The following is a 24,292-nucleotide window of genomic DNA, read 5'->3' as shown; positions in this document are numbered from 1 at the left end:
GGGTTGTTATGGTTAAGGCAAAAATAGTTGGTTACTTTAATTGTGGAGTAACACTTTGTTTGAAATCACGTTTTTGCCATACCCATAAGTTTTCTATCCAACATCAAAATTATTTAAAATAATTTATGACTTCTGAACACTACTAATCATGTTAGTGGGTTATTTGGTAAGAAATTAAAGATCTTTCTTTTCTGTATTCCATTAAAATATCCGTAAAGTTTCCTGCCGATTTCCATTTACCCCCGATGCATTTCATCACCTTTGAGCCCGTGAAGAATCATCCATTTGCACAGCTTTCATTTTGCTCCTCATTTATTTGCCCTAACGCGGTCAATCACACCATGTTCACCATGGCTTTCTGCAAATTATCCGCTGTTCCGTTCTATTCTGTTCCGTTGTCGTTGCTTGTCGCCTGCGAGGCACTAAGTATCTGCCAGATACATTTTCTTTGGCTGCAGATTTGCGCTCTGCACCCTGCACTAATTATGAAGAACACCCGCCCTCCGCACGAACAACCTACCCCCCTCCCCACCCACAGACCCATCATTCTTTTCCTCAGTGCAACGAATTCTCGCGTCTCATAAATTAAGTAGGCCACCCATAGACAAGTGAATACGGACGCCACCCAGCTTTTGCTGCAGCTCAGCGGGCTTAGGTCCAAGATGGAGGCGCATCTTTATTAACGCCGTCGACGTCAACGGGGCGAAACATTACAAATGTTGCCTCGCAAAAAAGAACAGAAAAAGAAGACACACACGCACGGGGAAGCAGCATATGGACTTGCACCTGTGTGGCATGTACACCTGTCTTGAGACATCGTCATCGTCTGCTTGAAGAAATCTTATTAAAAACAAGAGGAGAAAACTAGGAAAATAGTGAGAAAAAACAAGCGACTGAAAAATGTGTTTCTATCTTAGTTTGTTTTGTTGCAGTAGCGGAAGGCACCGTTGCAAGTCGCATAAATTACAGTCACCACCCTCCGCCCCAAGCCACCCCCCTGGGCGCCTTCACTCTTCAGGGGGCATTCGCCTTTTTAGCACCCAAAGATGATTATGCCAAAGCATGAAATGCGATTTGGCGTGCCATCATCATCATTATCGTCCATCTTCATCATCATCGCCAGACATCAGCCATCAAAGGCGGCGTTAATTTCTTAAACAAGATTTGTTTCCCATTGAATACAACAAAGTCTCTCTCAGCCATTTCAATCTGGGTGAAGTGTAATGGAGATAAAATTCAAGTTGGCACAGAAAATGATTTTAAAATTCCATCGAGTACGATGAATACGTTTAGATAATTCGCAAAGAAAATGTCGAGAATTGAAAAATGATTATATTAAATATAAGTGGACCTAATACTGCTAAGATCCTCACTTAACATGCACTATATATTCATTAATGTTCCCATTTCAATTGACCCTAAATTTAAGTTCAATTGAAATTTAATCGCAATGCAACCACAAGTAGCCCTCCAGTAATTTTAAGTCTGCGATTTCGAAACCAATTAAGGCTAACAGGGAACCCCTTCAGGCCTGGCCATTAATTAGCTAATTGAATATAACTGACCGATCTCGTTATCCTTTCGCTAATTAGAAGCGGATGTGCAGGATGTTGCAGCTGCAATTGCTCCAACGCCGAGGGGAAATTGGGAAAATATTTTGGGAAAAAGCCCAGCTCATATCATCTCAATCCCTCTTCTCCCACTCGCTCTTTGATATATCCACACACACCTTTGGTCCCAAACATTTGTCGGTCAAATGTCAACGGATACAATCTGAGGGGCGTGGCGATTTCAACTTTTTTGACTGGTATTAGCTTACATGGTAACTGACGTAAAAGTTGGCCATTTGAGGGGTAGCGACCGAAGGGGAGCTTTTTGCTCTCGGCTTTTATGCAACAGTGCACTTCGAAAAGTATCTGACAGTGCAAGTCTAAGCCACCCATTCACTGGGTGCCTAGTATGGTTTCGCAACAACAGCAACTAGAACATGAACCCAGTCAGCATATGAAAGTCGCTTTAAAGGGCATTAAAATTCATTTAGGTTGCCCACACCCCAGGCACCCGCACAAACCGCCCCAGGGAACTGGGAACGGGAAAACAGACGGCGAAACGATAAGGTTACCGCATCGATATTGAAATTTTTGCTACAGATTTAACTAATAATGCAGTTAAATCCTGTCAGACCAGACCAGACCATACCATACCATAACAGACCATCTTGGAGCGGAGCAGTAAGTAAAGCAATCACACGCTTCATAAGCCAAGGCAGACGCGACTTTGTGTCCCGGAGAAGGAGAAGTAGTTGGAGGTGGGAGGTTTAGCCCGCCCGACTGGTTTAGTGGGGATTGGAGGAGCATCGAAGGTGGGGGATACAACAAACACAATTGAATAAGCGAGGCAATCAATCAAAATACAAAATCTATTAAGGAGCAGGAAGACGCAGACATTTGCCCGAAGGAAGCTTTCTGATGTCAAACACAGTGGGACAAAGTCAAAAAACAAGTAACCAAAATTGTGGTGAAAATACCACCTATTTATGACAAAAAAAAAGTCTATTAAGAAGAACATAAATAAAATTTAGTTGCGAGAAAACGTTAAAATATATTTTAAATATTTATAGTAGAAAAATATACTTTTCTATATATTGATTTGGTTGAAAACAGTAATTGATATCATATATGGTCATTTCTTTATTTGAAATTAATAGAATTTCTATGTTGGGCCATTTGGTTCGTCCATGGTAACATCCGACTCCAACTAACTATATCCACTAATGAGCTTTGCGCTTTGCAGGCGGACCGAAACTCAATTCCAATTATAGAGCGTTAGAAAATCTCTTCCGTTCATTTTAATAAAACGTCGGGGGTAATTTAAAAATGTTACAGCTCCGAGTAAGTAAATGACATAAATTAATAATTTCATCGCTTTTGTGCCCAAAGAGGGAAGTGGTGCGCTCTAAAATGAAGTCTGAAACAAAGTGCTTTCCATTTTAATTTATTAATTTAATGATGGGCCAATGGCAAGGGCGGCTTGCTGTCGATGCCGTCGAGAGGAGAAAGAAATTGCCCTGCCAGAGCAAATTTTGAATTTTTAATTCAATAAAGCGACAAAAATGCTTCCCATTTCGCATTGCAAAAAGAGCTCTTCTCCTCTTCCAGAAGGGCGGTACAGGCGGGCCAAGGATCTGGACCAGGAGCTGGGATATTTAGCGCGACAGTCGTTGAGGCCATAAAATGGAAGGCGGGCCAAAAAGTTTTTCTCCCAGCTATTTTTAGATACAAAATATGGGCAGAACATTAAATTTTCCGGCCGCTGTGTGCCGCGGCGGAGTATGTGAGGGTCGATTTCGGGCGGAGGCCAGGACAAACGATGTCTTGAGGGCACTAAGAGAGCGGCAAGTCATAATGCTTATTGGATTTGAGATGGCCAGAAATATAATTACGGCTTAGCGAAATAAAAAAACCTGTGGGCAAAATAACGCAATGGCAAAGGAATTTCAATTAAAGTAGCAACGCTGTGTACGGAAAAATAAATCAGAGTCTCGGGACTTTTGTTGCGGCAAATAAATGTTTAAAAATTTAATTTAAAGAGAGCATAAATAACATATTGGTTCCCAATAAAAAAAAAAAGCTCAACCCGAGCTTTCGCATAATGGAAAGGCAGCCCACAGCATTTCGCTAACCCTTTGTTACCCCGTCCCCTTGCCCTGGCTCTACCCACTCTCTATACTTTCCCGTGGTAAAAGTTTGCTTTGCCTAATGAAACCTGAGCAAAACGCTTAAGGAAATGCTTGAAAAATGCTTTTGTTCAGGCTTTACTTTTATTTTGTATTTTCACTCCGTTTGAAGATGTTCATGTAGCGCCAGAGGCCACCTGAAATATACGTTCTGACTCTGGTTCTGGTTCTGAGATAGCCAAATGAAACTTTTGTGATTGATGGTCCAGTCTTCGGCTCCATCTCTATTGCCTTCACTCTGGTTCGGTTTCGGTGCAAATTGGTTAGCAAACAAAGTTAGACAAGAAGCCGCTGATGAAGTTGGCAGGCGAGAAAGCAAACATTTCAAGTGCCGTTTAGCGAGCGGCCTCTTTCAATGATAATCCACAATCGCAATCTCGAATCGGGCTAAAGAAATGACAGAAATGCCAGTTCTTAAAGGTTAACTAAGGCTGAATTCCAAATCCACACAAAAACAACTCCGTCAGAAGTGCTCCAGTCCCCGGTTGCAGATTTTCCCTAATATTCATACATTTTTCCGAGCCAAAAAGGGAAATAAAAACCAAAACAAATGCCGCACAAAGTTTAGGATGGGCAACAGGGGGATACCCGAAACGAACCGGACCAAACCAAACCATAGTCCAGCCCAACCCACACTCGCAGTTCATACCACCAGCAGAGCAGTTATGCAATATTTTTGTATAACGAAAATGACTTTTTGAAATAATTGCCAGAGCCAAAGCAATGTGTGGGTAGCTGGAAGCTGCTGAAAATATGCCAAACGGCCGGTAAAGAATAGCTCTAGAACAGGAGATATGCGAGTGATGCACATATGTACAGATGTACAGATTTTCGTTCAGTCTATACCCTACATACTTTAAACAAAGTACTAGCTTGGATTATTGCATTGAACCACTTATAGACCAATTATAGACACGTTCAGAGTTGCTCGGAAGAAACTAGAAATAATTTCAAAATACTTGTTCATTTCATTTACTCAGATTAGTATTTTTCAGTTTTTATGAAAGACTTTTTAACCTACTTCTGCACTCGCCACTCAAATTGATATACCAATCAAGCAAACGGAAAGCAAAACTTTCTCAATCCTAGTATATCCTATTTGCATTTTTGGGTGCAGTCGAGAGCATTTTTAATTTGTTTACCCGCTTGTCAGAAAGAGATCTGCCCAGAAACATACACTCGCCCTCTGGTGCACCCGCACACACACAGATACAGACGAAAAGGAATAAATAGCATTTAGTGCACATTTAGTACAAGAAACGTCAACGTGGAAAGCCATTCCGAAAAAAGAGAAAGAAAGCGAACCTAACCGAACCGAGTCGAAACAGACTAGACCGGGCCAACATACCTGCAGAAAAGAGAAAAACGGCAGGGCCCCGCCCTCCTCTTGGCCACAACTGACCGTTGTTAGCAAGAAAAATGCATCAATGCATGCTGCAGTGGGCAAAAAGCGACGAGAAACAAAAAGAAGCCAAAGCCACATAAAGTGCAGGGGAGAATGGAGCGACGGGAAGCGCGGAAGCGCTGGCTGCAGCCAGCAGAAAATGGCCAAACATGTTCTATGAATAAACGGGGACCGTGGCTGGTTTGGCCAGGAAAACTTGGCGTTTGGCGTGCCTCCTCCTCACCATCCGATCCAATCCGCACCGAGCCGAGCAGTCAAAGTTGTGGAACCTGCAGGTTTTTCTGCTCTTTGTCTTCGCTTTTTCCAGCAGTTTTCATTGCCACCTAGCTGGAGTTGCAAACATGTTTTCCTGGTTTAAGTTGAGTCCCAATCTTGGCCCGGCAAAAACTGCAAAGATATCCGGATTTGAAGCCACCACACACATCAGTCAGTCGACAATCGAAGTCGAAAAATCCTTCAAGGGTATTATGATGGGTTCAGTTTGGGTTGGTTTCGGTGCAAGTAGCTGGTAGCTTACTACATGGCCCAGATGAACCCGAGAACATGCAACGTGCAGCAATTAGGAACAGCTAAAAGAGGAAGCTCAAGAGTTTCCCGCAGAAATCCCAAAAACTCCTGGTCGAACTTAAAGTTGCGGTTTCTTCCCAACTTGTGTCAAACTTTGGAGCAGTCTTGGGTGGATGAGTTGAGGATGCAACTTTGATGGGTGGATACATTTCCGAGAATACTATATATTGAACTTTCAATCAATATGCAGGCACAGCAAGCCCATGAGCACTGAATTTACCCAGTTGTAGTCCACTTCATTCGAAACACTTGGCCAAACTTCGCCATCGCGGCCGGGCTAATCTCTTTTTATCAATTTTTATCAATGTTTTTCGGCCACTTCATCTGGAACTAAGTAAGGGTAAACCAGAGTACAGAAAAAAGTCTTGTGCGAATTTCAATTCGTATTATGACAATATTTTACAAGTCATCGTAGTGTGGTTTTGAATTTAAACTGTTCCAACCACAAAATCAGATGGGTTTCCCCGATGCCAATAATAAAACTCGGGTATATAGTGTATATTTTAAACATACTTTCATCGCACTTACTTTTGAATCTTAAAAGAGCTTAAAAGAGTACAGCAAACTGATAGATTTCTGGGAAATTAGTTTCCCGAGTGCATTTTAACTCCGCTTCGCCACCACTATATGCACACAAAATCGACGCGCGAAACTTTAAAGAGGAATTTAATTATAGCCAAAGCTCCCTACTCTCCATCTCTTTCTGGCCCGTCCTCTTCTCTCTCTTTCGCACTGTTATCTACTTTTTAGCTTGGAAGGAGGATGAAATAAAAATTAAAATCAGCAACACCAAGTACCGGGTCCATTCCCCTTCTTTTCCTCCCTACCAAACGGATCCCCCTTGAGGCCCAAAAGTCCGCCTACGGTGGTTCTCCACTTGCTATCGCCATCTCTTTCAGGGGGAGTACTCCCCTCTCCTTCCACCCCACGCTGCTTCTGCGGCTGCTGCTGCTGCTGCCGCTGCTGTCGGGTTTAATGAACGGAAATCTCTTGCAAATATTCAATTGCTATACAACTCTGAAGCGCAGACAGCTGCAAATATATACACCGATATGTACATATCGTACCGAGTGGAGTATGCCCATGCCCGGTATATACGTATATACATATGTGTGTATGTAGGCATACTTGTAGGCACACAGATGCACCCAGTGGAAGTCAACAGACAAAAGAGGCTCATGTCGGCGTTGCCCACGAGGAACGTGCAATGTGCAATATGCTCTGTGCGATATGCGTTCTCTGCCAAGGCGATGATGAAGTTTTGATACCGATAACGACGTTGCCCTACGGCTGAGAGTTGGAGCAATGCAGCGCTGGCTCCACGCAAGAAGCGCCATTACTTCTAGCAATCAACAGATTATCTGCAATCTCGTTCGCTTTTTAAAAATTAAAAGTAATCATATTGTATTTGTACTAATTGTTAAGACATTCCTTTATAAAATACCCAATCTATTGTATACATACTAAAACCGAAGAAGTTTTGGTACTTGTCTTACTCATTCTACTAAAGCGGCTGGCTCTACCTCAACAAATCGAAATAGCCTAGCCATTAAAAAAATGTGGCAAAATTAAAGCCGTTAATGAGCTAAAGTTTAATGGAACAGACCTCAAGCTGTAACCTTAAGATAGACGAAACCCCCAAAAGGGGCCCGACTTCTGAGTACCTTTATTTCAACCCGTTCCGTACCGATTATCTCCCTGCATCTGCTAGCCACTCGCCTAGCCTAATCCACCCCAAAATGCCATCTTAGAGGCAGATAAACCAATAGTCCTAATGCGAAGTCACATTTATAGGCTCGGATGCTCAGCCGTCGCTCGCCATCCGCATGCACATCCACATCCACACCGCCATCGCCATCGCCGCTCCGCCCTGCTCCGTACACATTTGCAATATTAATAATCTGCTTGCCATTGAAAGCCATACAAGGCGCGACTTCGTCGTACGTGTCAACATTCGACGCCGACTGAGGCAGCGACTGCATGCGCGACGGCGCATATAAATTTTGTGCTTTTTTATTTCTCTCTTTTTTGGAGTGGTCTAGGAACTTTTGCGCCATTGCGAGTGGCATGCAACCCACCAACAGCAACAGCGACTACGAAACTCATTTGGCAGCCAGGCAGTGGCACTGGTGGAGTGCCGTAGGTGCCCAGGGGGACAGGGGGGAAGGGAGCCAGAGCTGGCACAGTGGTGGCCATAACCATAAACCATCAGGTGTGGGAATCTTTTGTGGTCGAAACGGGGATTGCGGCGTAATTCCCAATTGAAGTTAAATTATTTATTTCTTGAAAATTTTGTCAAGTCATGTAGTGGAAGAGAAATGGATCTGGGATTGTTAGCACAACGTAATTCCCATGCTGACCTTAACAAGTCGCTAACTACAAGAAATTCACTTCTGATTGGCTTGCCCCGACTAATAAATCGAAGAATGAAACGATCAGTTGTCCGCGGTAGGTTAAGCCACAAAAAACCACATGGACTAAGTGCAAGTACTTCCATGATATTAATCGGTTTTCATTCAATATTATAAAGGCTCCATTACAGAGATACTAAGCTGACATAAACACTGAAATTCAATTGTTTTCTATAAGCAATTATTGTTTTCTCAGAAACCACCACTAAGTTGCATTCCTGTTGTATTACATTTCTATTGAAATATATTTATGCAAGATTCGACAGAATCTACCTGTTTTAATTAAACTTTTTACTAGAACTCGCTTGGATTTTGATCACATCTCTGCGCGCTTGGCCCACTGTAGCCGCAATAATGCCTAGGCTCCGGCTCCTTCAGTCTAGTGCTAAAAATGCCGGACGGGCTGCCTTCCCTCCCATTGGCCTTTGTCTGGCCCCTCGCCGCGCCCCTTGCCCCTTACCCCTGCTATTTTGCAGTATACCCGCTTTTGTGAATCCTGTTTCACCCCGCTCCCCGTCGCGCATCGCCTGTCTTTCCCGCCTCTCCTGGCGGCTTTGGCGTCGAGTGCACAACAAATATTGTCGCCGGCTAGGTCGGGAAATCAACGCACTAAGCCCTCCGCTCCGCCTCTCTGCCACGCCCCTTGCAAATGCCGGCGGGGACAGTGAGCGACAACAACACAAAGTAAATAGTAAACAAAAATAGTTGGCAGGCCAAAGTAAAAATGCGAAGCAAAAAGGCAGCAGCAAAAACAAAGCAAAAAAGCGGCCAGCACAACGCATGGGCAAGTGAATAAAAATAGAATTTCAAATAAAATGCGAAACAGCTTGTACCGCCCGCCTCTCTTTCCCGCTGCATTGTGACTGCGATTCAGTTAAATTAAAGCAGCACATTAACTACAACAGCGAGTAAATGTGGCTCTTTCCACGCAGAGCTCTCTTAATACAAAATGCACGTTCATATACATACATATGTACGTTTAACCGGCTGATTGAGTGACTGAGTCCAACGGCAGGGCCAAAAAATGCGACACGACCATAAATTGATAAGCAATCGGCTGTAGCGATTATCAGCCATCAAAAGGCGGGGTGAGGAAGTGGGGTACAAGCGCCATAAAAATGTGGTAATAGGTCCCAAACCGAGGCAATTAGAACACGATCAAAAACCATTACAATTATGTATCATGTTTTAGTTTAGAGAGAGTCAGAGTCAAACGTGATGACTTTCAACCTAACTACAAACTAAATAACTAATATTAGAACAATATATTTGATATTATTCGTAATATGTATAACTTAAACAACACTATTGTCTAAAACCCCAAACTTTTCGTTCAGTGTGGGTAAACTTTTCAGCAAGAACTTTATAATCGGTCGTAGTCTGACGATAACAAAAAATAGCACGATCTAATGCGAAATACCTGAAATCTATGAAGACAGATAACATAGGAAGTACAAATTATTATTGGCACATAATTGGTCTCCTCAGCTATTAATCGATAGTAGATTTCACTTTAAGTTCAACATATTTTCTGGCCACCGCAGAAGAGATGAGTATTTGGAAGAAGGTCAACACTGTAACCTTGAAGGCTTCAATTGCTATGCCACCACCCCACCCAACACCCATCTAGCATATCCATATATGTATGTATGTATCTAACTGGATCCTAACAAAATGCAAAACTAAGCGAATTAAAAATAAAACAGAAGAGCACAGCGAGGCAGATTACCAAATTGTGTGTGCGTTAAGAATAAAATAAAATCAAAATGCAGCAAAGCCAAAGCAATACAAACAACAGGGCGAGAAAAAAAGCAGAAACAGCAAATCGCGGGCAATGAACGCTCGACATACGCAAAAAATTAAAAACAGGCAATGGACTACCAAAGAAAAAGCAAGAAGAGGAAGAGCGCAAGTAGCCAACGGATGGCGAAACACACACATGCACCCGATTTCGCTGCACATGCACTGAAAAAAAAATAATGTACCTCTAGAACTAAACTCTTCTATTGAAACTTAAAAAAAAAGATGAATATATAATGTCTGATTATTTTGGAAGTATGCTTTAAATGTTTAGTATATATGCTAGCTATCTAAGCCTTGTTCCAAATATGCTTCAGCGATTCAAGCAACTTGTTTGCTGTGTAGCAAGCGAGCGGGATAAGAACTTAAACTGATTGAGTTTTCGATAGAATAACAACAAAAACGGATAAGGAAGAGGAGAATGAACCTCTTTGCCCGCTCACACGTTTCAAATGCACATAATTTGGCGAAGAACTGAGCTATTCATCGGAGAGAAGTGCTAATGTTCCACTTGGCGTATGAGTAATGTCGCGCAATGTGGGGGAAAACTGGTTTGCAAAGGTCTAATGCGGAAAATATCACAGTTCAAGTGATTCAAGCGTTGCCGTCCCGAGTCAAGCTGAAGGTCTTTAGGTTGGACTATTTTCGTACATTCGTACTTTCGTAGCTATCCAATTACCCTGTCAGAGGAACAACAACGGAGAAGCAGAGCCGTAAACAGAGCCCTTAACTAATGCACAATGCAGCCGACTCTCTCTCTCTTTCCAGCTTAGTAAAAGTCAAACTATCAATTACAATTATGTGCGCAAACGAGACAACAATGCAATGGCAAATAGATACTCGATACTCACAGATACATCCACTTACTCGCTCAGATAGATACTGCCAACAGCAATAACAAAGCGGCAGCAAACAATTAGCCAGAAGTCAGTAGAGCACAATGTCTTATACTCGCACCAAATCGAAAAGAGCGAGCGAGAGACTCATGTGCCAATTTTGAAAAACGAGATACTTAGGTGCATTGGGAAGACGAGGGCTTTGGGGGCTTCAGGGCTCAAAATGGCTTGACCCAAGCATCCAAATCCCCAGACAAATTGAGAGCTGGGAATTCGGCTCCAAGATGACTAAGCAGGTTAGTCGAAAGTTGATTAGTTCGATATTTCTGTAGGGGAAATCATTCGTAAGGTTCGTTGCTGGTGTTATATGAGTAATAATAGTAGGATAAACCTGAAATTATTACCCTTGGTCTGGGCTGTTTTTAGTCTAAGCGTCAATAACTAGATAAATGTTCCAAGCCTATGCGAATATTAATCTACTAAATTGACATTTGACATTTGCGTCCCATGAGATGTCACACGATGCAACGCCAAGCTTAAGTTCTAAACGTATTTAATCTTTATTTACAAAGCACCTCTTGCCCATTCCATTTGTTGCACTAGAGGAGAAATGATTTCCCGTCGTTTGCGATGTAAGGAACATTGCCCTTTGTTTGATAAATACACTGTAACCTTCGCTTCTGGCCGAAACCAATAGCTTTCTTGTTTTTGTCCAATACTATTAACAAGCTCAACAAGAATGCACTGCCAGGCGATTGGCGACAGCAGAGAGTGCAGGGAGGGCATTGGAATAGGTAACAGCAATTACGCTTCAGTGCATCTTTAAGATATTGTATCTACAGAATGCATGTGCCGCCTGTGGGCTGTATCTATATCTGCGGAGCTTTTGTGTGTCCTCTCTCTCTCTCTTTGTGTACATATTTCGATAGCTTTCGCTTGTAGGAGAAACTCGTCCACAGTGTCGTTGATGCGTTTGTATCCGCTGCGGGGGCTACACACATATTCGAAGCCGGACGAAACGCAGATGCATCCGCAACCCAGACTATGCAAAAGACAGGCAGCAGAAAGTTGCAACTGCACCTCCCTCCGTTTTGCACTGATAAGATAAGCGCGACTGACAGACGCCTCTGCCCCCCCACCGTTTTCTGAAAAACATTGACAACTTTTCTATTAACGGCCCGGACCGCTCAACAAATGCGAAGAGGAAAGGCAATGGCAGAGGCAGAAGCACTGGCAAAGGAAAAGTATCTCTCTGTGTGTTCTGTATCTATACAAAGAAATCTTGCACAGATATGGGTGGAGAACCGACTGAGAGGAGGCTGTGTAAAATGCAATGAAGCGGCACAACGCTGCTACAAAAGTCTGCAATTGATTGCAGCAAAAGTTAAGTAGATTATGATGGAAAAGTTTCTGGTCCAGGCCGGGCACATAGCAATCGGATGGAGACGAACGCTTCTCGGCCATGATACGAGTTTTTGCTACTGGATAACCGCCAGCCAGCTGCCCGGGCTGGGAAAACTTTTCATAACCCCAAAAAAGAGGCAGAAGAGATGCAGGAATAACTAGTTTTCCTTCTTGCCGGAGAAAAATGAGTTTTCAACAATTTCTCTGATACTTATTTGTCAGCCATCAAACTTATACTCCGTTCTTAGAAGCCACTCCCGAACCGACCGCAAAACAAACTGATTGAAAGCGGGGATCAGAAGTCCGCACTGCGAAATAAGCAACTTCCTCCCTGGCCCGGAAATTGTTAACCATACTTGGGAGCGCCCCGGGTCAATAAACCTAATTGTTCAAATATTGATTGTGCTACTAATTATAGCAAGTTTTTGTTGCCATATATCTAATTCAGTTAAAAAGTCTACAATAGCAAAGTGCAGAAAGTCTGAAATGCAGCGCCATTAGCAGAAATGAACGATAACAAGGGTTTGTCTTGATATCATCGATTTTCGGCCTATTAAAATAATCACTACGCGATTGTCTCCCCTTAATCTACACCACTTTGCTCCCATTATTAATCCTAATTTGTTGATGGCTAAATCGCTGGCGAGCCAACTAGAGTGATGAATGCCTTAATTACTAAAACATCTGCTACTGGAAAAAGTCCATTCCGAGAAATCTATTAACAGCCAGACAATTTATGGGCGGGGAAAAGACCTTACACGAAACAGGAGATGTATTCAAAAATCGCTGGCACAAAATTCAATGCATGGACACGTACCTGAAACGAGAGAAAACAGTGAATTTAATGAACATATGCTGTTGGGCAAGTGGAAAACAAAATAGTTTAAATCATTCAAGAAATAAATCAGAATCTCCACCGGAAACATTTGCATATGGAATTTGCCTCACTAAAACTTCTAATTCACTAGCATCTCAAGCTAAGTAAATAATTTTAAAGCGGAAAACTAAATGAGCTAGGGAGAGTATCTCTAGGATAAACAAACTTGGCCGCTAAAAGATGAATTTATTGGATTTTTCTCTTGAGGCCAAGTTACTTTGGCAACCAGCTGTTGGAAAACACATTCGAAATGTTTATTTTTGGCCAGGAAATGGAAAATTACTCCTCGGTCAATGCAAACGCATCATAGAGAAGACATTACGCCCGATTTATAAATTCCGTTTAATTTAAACATGCAAATAAATAATCTGATTTAATCTACTGTCTTGCGTGAGACAGTAGATTCTTAGCATCAGGAAGCTACCAAATATTGAATTCGGCTTGATTTCTATGCTGGTTTTATTGAACCGGTACTACAAACTTGTACCCTTGACTTCAAAAGCGGGTGTCATGCTTATCCTCAACGGCGATTCGCACGAATATTATGCGAATTATGACTGATATGGCATAATCCATTGTTGTCCCATAGTCAGGTGCTCAACTTCGCCTAGCCTTTTCTGGTTTTTAATCATTGTGACGTCATTTTGGACTACTAAACGGAACTGGTACTGCTAACCCCTAAACATACAGATGTTAAAAGCTAAAGTAAACCAGCTCAGCAGGTAGCTAGTCAGTCAGTCAGTTGGACAGTCGGTCAGTCAGTGTCTCCATCAGTTGGTCAAGTGGGGCAGCAACAGCTAATCAACGACAGCTCCAAAAATTAAAACCGGACACAACTTTGTCTGGGCCTTCTTAATTGCTTGGTCAAACTTTTATTTGGTAGCTAGCATGTCAAACATAAATAGGAAATTATGGAGAAGAAATGCTCAGCTCACACCGCCGCATATGGGTCAGTGTGGATCGAGAGTCCGAGAAAGAGAATGAGAACGAGAAGTAAACAACGTATAGACAGAAGTTATGTGCACATAATCCGGGCATATAAAATAATAATTAAAAAATCGCATGTCTGACGGAATTTTTGACAAATTGTTGCCCCCGCGCACAATTCAAAAGTTAATGAACTTGCCTGAGGAGGAAAACGAAAATTCCCAAGAGCTAATGATAATGCCGTAACACACAGAGCACACATTTTTAGCTACAGATACATGAGCACATATTCAGATACAGATACAGCTACAGCCGTGATGAGTGTTTGGTATGAAAAAATAACGCGTGCTGCCCCTCGCATAAAAAGATTTATCATCTAAAACTGTCCGACCGACTATGAATGAAAATGCCGACACATAAACAAAGTCCAAGCCAACAACTGTGACACATACACTCACACCTTTTTGCTTGATCAAAACGAACAAGCAAAAATATTTAAAACCAAATAAACACAAACAGTAGGCGTTTTTAGAGAGCCTTCATAATTGTTTATCAAACGCCGAGCTGGAGAGCATTTCCACACGAAGCGAGAGCAACAAATAGCTTCTCTCGCTATGCGTCACGTTAAAAATAATGAATTGCCGGACAAAATGTTTACACGAAATCAGCGAAAAAGCCATTTGCCTAAATAAGAAAGGTAAGGTAGTACTGCCGTTAAAAAGCTAATCGCGCGGGAAAAACGCCTATATACTTTACAAATCCAGGGGTTTTTTTTTTTGGTAAATGATTAGGTTACATGATTAGGTTAAATTGCCTTTCTTTTAATCTAATTCTTTAAATTTTAGATAGAGCAAAGTTCGCGAAGGTGTACTCGTACAATTCAGTATAATCGAAGGTTCCAGCGGAATTTTTCAATTTTCAGGGACTGGGATCGGCTCAGAAATTAAAGGCTTCTCATGGAATACTTCAAATTACAGACTTCACGAATTCACTAAACGATTTTCGCTTTAAAGTGGGAAGTAGGGTTGCTATAAGCTTAGGGCTCTGTAAAAAAAAAAAAAAACTAAATTCCGTTCCAAGCCAATAATGCGCAATCTCTGATACGCTTCCATTACTACGAGCTCAAGTATTAATCATCAAATTGCCTTAATAATCTCGTACGCCCCGCAATTGAAATGCTCCCCCGACTTTCCGCGGCCCCCTTGTTGCTTTTCTGCTCGTTGAAAGCCTTTATAGGCCAAGCAGCCCACACATTGCAGTCAGTTTAACTCAATAAAAATGTTTTTACTTTTTTCTCGCCTTTGTATATTTTTGATCAACTTTTGAATAGAAATTCGCGAACAAGATATTCTCGGCCTCTCGCCTGATTTGCATAAACAGGTCGTAGTCTCTGTCGATGTCGACCCGTTTAGAATTGTTCGCATTGCCGCCGTGCCATAAGATTTGTAGCCGTATCGGCGTATCTCAGAGATACATATGTATCTTAGCTGCGATTGGAATTGATATGTTGACATTTGGCACCGGGGAAGCAAGGCAGCTTACATGCGCTAATGGTTCGGAGCTGGATGGCAAGGTAAAAACTATCTAGGCAATGCGACTCCGGCAAATTGGGCAACTGTTTGCTGCAGTTTCTTGGGAATAAAAGATCTTTTTGCCGCGGCCAAATATGGACCAGCGACGACACCAATATGGTCAAGTGGTTAAAGCCGCCTCGACGTCTTTGGAAAATCAATGTTTATTGCAGTTTCTCTGGCCTGCCTTTTTGCGATTCGGTATTTGGCAGTGTGGTAATTAGCAACAACAACATGGAAAGACAGCTGCTGCGGCGGCTAGAAATGGTCAAAGCCCATGATTGAGTAGACGGACGAATGTCTGACCAGACACATGCCCCACGAGATGCCACATGGCAACAGGGAGCATAGTGCGGAGCAATGCGTTTAGGATTCGGAAAAAAGATTGCCTGGCCATCGGACGGGGTGCACCAAGATGCAGTTTAGCCAACTGGCCGATACATTTTGCAACTGTCAGCAGCATTGATGAAACAACGGCTACTTTCGGCTTAATGTGCCCACCCAACTGGTTATCCGCACTGCAGACACACATTTCGAGATGCAAATCGAACTGGTTCAGATTGCGAATATTTTTCAGTTTAACCAGATACCATTTTGATTTGATAAATACTTCCTGGACAACGGGTTTAATCGAACACAGGTACAGGGGAAAATATGTATCCGGAATGCGTTCTAAGATAACTAAAGTCTATCAAACTTGCTATCACTGGAAAATAATATACATTTCTTTAGTTTTTTCTATTATTATTAAGTTTATTTAAAATTGGTCATAAGATCTACATAGCAACTCATATAATTAAAAACAAAAAATATAAAACTAGTTATTAAATACGAAACAAGTTTACTCAGATCTGGCAACATTTTCAGTGTCAAAGAAAAAGCTTAATTAGATGTACAGAATGTTTATTGTAAATTACTAAAATGCTTTTCAAAGATTTCTTTATCGTTTAGAATAAGGACCCTATTCAAATTCGAATTGTGGTTCTCTTCAGTGAATAATGTATTCCATGTATTTGCAGATTGCGAAACCAAGGAGCAAGCGAGGGATACTTGCACTTCCAGCTTTACCCTTCGCGTGCAATTATGAAGATTGATAGATACATTCCTTCCGAATCCAGGCCCAGACCCCCCACCCCGCCTTCAAAAAAGCTCATGCATTTCCCGCTCCCGTTGGCTGTGTCGCCAAAGCAACTTCCTGCCACACAAGCTGCCCCAAGCCGCTCGAGTCCTTCACTCCTTTGACAAATCTGACAGCTGGCCCGAAAAAGAAGCGAGTGTTTTTGTACCTCCAACCACCAGAAGGAGCTGAACAACATAAAGCTTATGCTGGCAACAAAGGGGGTGAATGGAAGGGATGGGCTGGTTGGTTAGAGGGGCGGCAGTCATTATCAAGCCCTTCAAGGTCTCTCAAGGCAAGCGTCTGCCTCACAGATTTTTATGTTCACGACACGCACACACTCGAGTGGGGGTGGTCTCATATATTTTATGAAAATTAGGAGACCCTGACTGAGTGCGAGGGAAGTCGGAATGTGGCCATAAATAAATGGTCTCCTTTACGACTTTGGACATTAACCTGTTAAATTTCTAATGTGTGTGACGGGTCCTTGGTCTCCTTAGGCGCCCCCATCCATTCGACTGCCCGTTCGCTCCGCCAAAGGATCGTCAACGGCTTGCATATTTAAGCAGCCTCAGCAGCAAACGGCTCGGATAATCTAACATACTAATGTGTGCGAATGCCCAGTCAGCCCCCTCCTTTCCGGACCGGTTTAGCTCAGTTCAGTTCAGTTCCGAGTTCTCCGTTCCAGAGAGACCACAAAATCAATAATGATTACATTTGCCTTGCATATTTCACCAGCCAAGAGAGCGGACAGGAGTGGAATGGGTGGACTGAGTGGGCTCGGGTGGGTTAAATGACATTTGGTGGCATACGCCAATTGGTTGGCAGGTCAGGTGGTTGCTCCTACACCGAATCCCCCGTCTCATCCATTCGGCGGAGAGTGTGAAAAGACAAAAGCAAAAAGACGGAAAAGCGGTTAAGTGGCAAGGTATCAGCAGCACCACCAGCCAAAAGCCCTTACAGAAAGAGCCTATGCCTATGCCCACTTCTGCACGACAGGGCGTCCTCGATATGGCCACTCGTTTGGCAGAAGAAATGCATTCCGCATTGGCATATTGGTCTGGCATCGCTGAAAATAACATATAATAGATAGACTGAAAATTTAGAAAACTCCATCAAAATTTTGAGTAATAAGTAATGCTGATGCATAACAGATCAGAAAATAATGATGCTGAGATAAGGCCTCAACAAATTCTGTCAAGCCAAAAAAGAATTTTCTTAGTTATTAATTAGTTAATCACATAAGATATCTGGTCGAAATCACCCCGTCTTTGTGAACTATCCTAATTAAAGTCTAAGCCAATTTCTTTCACGGAGTGCTCACTGTACCCCAACTGTAACCACCACTAACAGGGTTGAGTGCTCGACTCTGGTGGGGCTTCGAAGCAAAAGAAATGCACTGCACTGTCGCCGAAGCAGCAGAAATCAGAAGATGCAGGCGAAGAGGAACGCAATAAGTGGCGCGCAGGGTCAACGATAAGCGGTGGCAGAGGGGGTGGTGGAGTGACAAGGGGGCGAAGGGGCCAAGGGGGAGCGGCGGCAGGAAGGCGACGCCACTCGATGCAGTCAACGGCCTACAGAATGCAGAATGCACTGTACAACGGCGATGGGTCCTAGCCCAACCAGTTAGAAAATGCAACAAAGTACAGGCCTCAATCTGCAGTTCAGCCAACGTACACACAGATACTCACACACCACCGCTCCGCCGATCCACCCACCGCCCCCTTTCGGCCGCTTGACAGGTTGAAATCCAACGCAGCAGAACGAACGAGCAAGCAAAGCGACGGGGGAAAAGTAAATGGAAAACGGCAAGGAAAATGCACACAACAAAGGCAAAACGCTGATGACGTTGACGACGAAGACGATGGCAAAGAGGTAAACGACGGCCACGGCGACGGCGACAAAGCGATTGCACAAAACAGGCGAAAAGTTCGCAGAAAAGAAAATGCAACTAAAGAATGAAAAGCGTGTAAAGAAAAGCGGCACGAGAAACTGGCTGGGAATGATACTAACAAGAAGTTTGGATACCTTTGTGCCTACAATGAAAAACAGCAATTTATCTTTAGAATGCAAAATAGTGGTTAGTTTTTTAACTGGTGAGAAATGTAAATGTAATTCACTTCAACTGAATGGGAATTTGAGTAGGAAATTTTAATAACTTAAATATAAGAAGAATTTTTTAACTTGCATAATGTTTTAAAGCTTCTAACTAATAACTAACTAGCAGGATAATAAAGAAATTCGTTATTTATTAATCTAATAAAAAAAAAAACTGCTGCTAAAAACTGCTCAATTGTTTACAAATATTTTTCAGTATTTTTACTTTCTTTCGTATAACTTCATTCTTAAATTCTCGTGAAATCGAAATTGTTGCGCATTTTTAATATACAAAATTAACTTCAGTTAAATAATGTCTCCGCCGACTCTATGTAATGCAATAAAAAATAGTTTCAGCTCCAATTGGTGGCTGTGAATAGAAGATGGAAATAATTGCAGTGGGCCGAGTTCGGCAAAGTTCCTCCCCCATTATTCGTAGATATAGTAAATGATATTACCCAACAATAACAAAGGGAATCAGGGGATGGGAAATGTTAGTTTAAGCGCAGCACTGAAAAAAAACAGACGTAAGAATAACTTGGCATTTACCAGACGTAACTGAACAAATATTTCAAAATGTTCGTTATTTATATTTGAATTTTACATTCAGCTCGGTGCTAAAAATTTTGAATGTTTTCCTTGTCCAAATCACATTTTTCATTTAATTTACTACAATTATCAATTTGTTCAAGTGATAAGTAATCAACACCCAATTAAAAGTTTCTAATTTCTTAATAGAGGCAGCCTCTACTATAAAAAAACATCCAATTGCAACTTTACGGTAATAAAAGTAACAGTTATGAGATTTGAAAGATTTTCTACCACCACCACCACGTTAAGCTGCTACTAAAGACCACAGTTAGTGAAAAAGATCTAAAAATACCTCTTAACAAGGGGCCTATATTCATTTTTTGGCACGTTTAAAGTTTCGAAATCGTTTTCGAGTGCAGCGAGGCGATGAAGGGTTCGCCTTCAAAAGTAATCACAATTGAGTTTTCCAGCTGCAGGCGGCAACAAAAACGAAAAGTTTTGCCGGGATGAATTTGTTGCTTGGCAGGGTCTGATAAGACTTATATTTCGTTCGTATTATAAATATGTACCGAAAAGGAAAGAAAGTCAAACGTTTGGCGACGCGGAAGTGTTTTAACACCACGAAAAATGGAAATGGGGAAAAGGGCTGGCTGCCAAAATTGATTCTTAGCCCTGGAGATTGGAGTATCTTATTTATATTGTTTGGCCAAGCGTCAGCCGACTTTTCCACGAAAAAAAATACTCATTTAGTTTATATGCACTCCACACAACTCAAAAACTTACAGTGCGTAACAAATGGAATTAAATATTCAATGGCGAATACTTGATTAAATTTGGGATCGGCAGCTGTAATGATCACCTTGAAGAATGATATGTAGTAGGCTAGAGGTACACATACATAAGTTCAGTTCATAATAGCAACATAGTATATAAACATTAAGTACTTGTTCGCTTTCGGGTGGCATTCTCTCTGTTTCGCAACATCGGCCCTGTAGCAACAAGCACAGAGGCAGATCGCAAACGGAGAGGAAGTCAGTCGAATGCTAAAGCTGAACACGGAAAGTAACAAATAAATCAAAGAGTCCAACTCCTGCCTTTGTGTGTTTTAGTTAATTAAGAGGATATATAGTACCCCTACAGATATGTTATAACTATATTCCAAAAACTGATTCTTCAATCTAATTCTCTTTAGCACCTCGAAGACGTGGTTGTCAGAATTGATAGGTCTTCTATCGCAATCTGCATACACAGAAATAAATCGAATGGAAAAGTTCCATAATAACAGCTTTGAAACAAAGTTTACAAAATAAATAAAAACGTTATTATTGACTTTTTTGAGGGCGCGTTTCAAGAATAATTATCCAAAAATTTCTATACAGGTCGGAAATCTCCCATTCCTTCAGATTAAAAGTGTAAGAATACTTTTTTCAAAATGTAGGTGTAGGGATATAGGGATACTACTTAAACGCAGCAATATTTGAAGCTAGAATAAAAGTGCAAAGTGTGCTAAATACAAGTATGAAAAACGCGCGTTTTGCTCGAGTCGCTGCCCACGCCAATTAGAATTTTTAAGTCCATCTGGACGGCGCTTTGCAACACTGGCCGACGCCACTCGCACACACACCAGTGCACCCAGAGCCAGTTTGTCTGGCAATTGAACAATTGAGCGAGAAGAACGACTTGCGCTCAGAGCGCGAGAGACAAAGAAGGGAGAGAGCGGGAGAAAGACGCGCGTTTATTCGTTTTCTTTGCCAGGGTATAGAGAGCGTATTGGGACTGGTTTCTGGATTTCTGATTACTTGGGCAGCAGAAATGCAAAACTCGTTAAGGAAATGGGAGCACAATGCTTGCGCCTCCCTTAAAGCGCAGTAAATAGGGGTGGTTCGGCACCAAAACAATCGAACTCATCACATTCCTGGCCGTTCCCGGATTTTACAGGGTAGCAGGGCGAATGCAGGCACAAAGGCAATCGGCAATGACAACAAAGAGCGGAGAACGCGAGAAGGCAACTAGGAAAAATAACGACGGAGAACAAAAATCAATTTGAGTGGATGCTGGACTTATTTTGTTCGTTTCGTTTGTTCCACCTCTTCCTTTGCTTTTCATTTTTGCACAAAGTTTAAAAAGCTGTATGCAATGCACACACACACACACATATATATATATATATATATATATACACACGCAACGAAGGCAAACACACAGACAGCAACACGCGACGGCTTTTTTTTGCCGGTTGGAGTAAAGTAAACTACAGAGAAAAAACGCTTTACGGCGAGAGAACGCTTTAATTATACTTAATTTGTTGTTAATCAAACGCACAGAGCACACAACACAGAACACAAAACACCGCTTGGGAAAAATCTGTAGGTAGAGGAAAGGAGCTCACGTTTTTCTGGTGCAGATCGAAATCGGTATCGGGTTTATTCGCTTTGCCGGATTGTTACTTCACGTTTGTTAATTGCGTTTCTTTGTTTCTTATTCTCCTGCGCACACTTTGATTTGCGTTTGCAACTCGCAATTCGCAATTGGCATTTGCTATGCGACAACTGCCGTTATTTCGGTCGTTACTTTTCGATGGCTTGCCTACACACCGCAAACTTGGCTGAACTTGGGATATTGGTTGCCGATTTTCTGAGATGTATTCTTAGCTCTGCGAGACTCTAGAGACTGTGCCTTGCGCGACGTAGAACCGAACACCACCATTAATTTTCGCCGAATGAGTAGCCCAAGCAGGGCGAAGCAGATACACTGATGAACAACGGTGCAGGCGGCGCTCGGGGTGGGTGTTTGCGCTCAACGGGAGAGAGAGAGCGCGATACCAGGGAAATTCTGGTACTTTTGCGCTTCCGCGGTATTTTCGTTCTGCGCACGCGTGGTCACACCGCAGCACGATAGCCACTCAAGGCGCCCACGCCACTATGGTCATCTCACTCGCACCAGAAACTGATTGAGTTGAGTGGACCACAGAGTTGGCTCACTCGAGAGAAATACCAATGTTAAACTTAACAGAAGCAGACAATCTGATTCGACTCCCGATCACTGAAGTTTCCCGTCCGATGGCTCGTTCCAATGCACTATGGGAAATTTACCCCCTTTTTTTTGGCCAAAACCTATTTTATAAAAGCAAGTCGATTAAGATAATATGAAATCCATGCATTCATAATTGACCACAACAAAGAAATCAGCTGTTGCACGTACAGTATATGGTTCTCCGAAACGATAAGTTTTTTCCTTCATCCAAATATTTTAATATCTTTTGAACCAATGCGATTTTTTTTTTCTTATTTCTTCGAATTCAAACTAACTTCAGCAGAAGGGCTGTTGCTGAATTGTTACATTAATTTGTTATTATTTTTGTGGTTATTATTTGACTAGGAAAAACATACGAAATTAGAGGAATCCCTATACAAAATTAGTTAATTAAATATAAGGTCGGGGCCACACCCACAATTTTTTGTGTCAAAAGATATGTGCTAGTGTAACCCAATTCTAAAAACATGATCTTAATATCGTTCTCCGATCTCCAGCTATTCATTTTGACCAGAAGAAGTGGTAAAATTTCCCATAGTGCAAGAGGAAGAGTGAGCGAAATATGGGTTACAGTTGAACATCCACCCGACACTATACAAACATACTCACACATTTCACACCAGCATTCTGGCTCCAATTAATGCAAGGGATTATGGCCAACAACAACAGTACACTAATGCAAGTGTAATGAATTGCTTTTCAAATTAAATTATGTAATTAATTTTATGCCAAAACAGCGACAAAGGATTACACAAATATTTTCAGTTCATTATAAATGGGGGCGAGCCACAATAACAGCCCGATTCCAATTAGACCGCGGTAGGCGTTTGCATTTCTGATTGGATTCCGCAATTTCTTTTCAACGTCCCTAATGACCTTCAGAAGTGCCACAACTACAAATGATGCTAAAATCGCCGTTTATATTAAAGTAAAATATAAACTTAACTTTTAGAACAATCTGAAAACATCGCTCCAGAGTTACAAGACATGGTTATTAATAATTAGATTACCGAATAAAATACTTTATAAAAATGATTCTTCTCAATTTTAAAAGCTACAAACAACTTAAGGGGAAACCAGGTCAGAAAAATATAAATATTTCACGAGTCGAAACGAGTGAAAACAAAATTTTAATTACATCCGATGATATAGCAATCTAGCTCGAAAAGGTATTATTGAATTTTGGAAAGATATACATTCAATAATAATATTTGATGGAAATCTTTATATTCTTACTTTTAGAATGAAAGCTATGGTTAATGGAATGGAAAAATCATGTACACACAGTGTTTTATTTACTTAATTGAGAGGAATTTGTTTTATAATAATCATAGTATACAATAAACATATAACGTTACCCATAGAGTACAGGGGTAAGTAGATCGTTGAAAAGTACGTAACAGCTAGAAGAAAGCTTCACCGACCATATAAAGTATATATATTCTTGATCAGGATCAATAACCGATTCGATCTAGCCGTATGAACGTCGAGATCTGAGGAACTATAAAAGCTAGAAAGTTTAGATTAGGCATGCGGTTTGTTTGCTGATGTGGCCACGCCCACTCTAACCAGCACAAACCGCCCAAAACTGCAACACCTTAACATTTTTTTGATTTTTTTAAATTAATTATTTTTCTTGCCTTCTAGCCATATCATCAATATATGGAAACTATGTCAAAGCATGCAGATTCTGTTTTCATCTACGATATTCAAAATTGCCCAACTAACGAGCTTAAAAACGAAAAATTCAAAATTTTCAGAAAAGCTGCTACATGTTTATTGTTCAGAAACTTACTAGCCATCATAGCTATGGGCTATATTTGAAAACGTAATAAAAAGGGGCCTTATTTTGTTTTTTCGAACAAATTCTCCACCCAAAGAAATCTAAAAGTAATTTCCATGAAAAATACCTAATTGCTAGTTAGGCAGTCCATTTATGTACTTACTTCACGAATCTCTTAATTGAATTTTAAAAATTCC

At 41.5% G+C, this 24,292-nt stretch overlaps 1 protein-coding gene and 1 long non-coding RNA gene across 13 annotated transcripts in view, besides 2 other annotated features; one reads left to right on the top strand and one right to left on the bottom strand.

Moving 5' to 3' along the window:
- The window catches only part of mub (mushroom-body expressed), an 87,915-nt gene that overhangs the window by 31,093 nt on the left and 32,530 nt on the right, over window positions 1-24,292 (bottom strand). For 7 of the 12 annotated variants that reach the window (NM_001316446.1, NM_001043154.4, NM_206423.5 and 4 more), the window contains exon 1: window positions 21,669-22,033. The exons of 4 other annotated variants lie outside the window; for them this stretch is intronic. The gene's annotated coding sequence lies outside the window, so the exon portion shown is untranslated. Of the gene's footprint in view, window positions 1-12,917; window positions 12,977-21,668; window positions 22,034-24,292 lie in introns of those variants that run through there. One more of the 12 variants, NM_001275269.1, reaches the window with a different exon arrangement.
- lncRNA:CR43878 (long non-coding RNA:CR43878) lies at window positions 14,571-17,099 on the top strand. Its single transcript, NR_073972.1, has 2 exons — window positions 14,571-14,660; window positions 16,554-17,099. It is a non-coding gene; the product is annotated as a long non-coding RNA:CR43878 (long non-coding RNA).
- Window positions 20,153-20,423: a mobile genetic element.
- Window positions 23,691-23,921: a mobile genetic element.

This window comes from Drosophila melanogaster, chromosome 3L, assembly GCF_000001215.4.
Source record: "Drosophila melanogaster chromosome 3L".
NCBI classification, from domain to species: domain Eukaryota; kingdom Metazoa; phylum Arthropoda; class Insecta; order Diptera; family Drosophilidae; genus Drosophila; species Drosophila melanogaster.
This window is presented reverse-complemented; position numbering and strand designations above follow the sequence as displayed.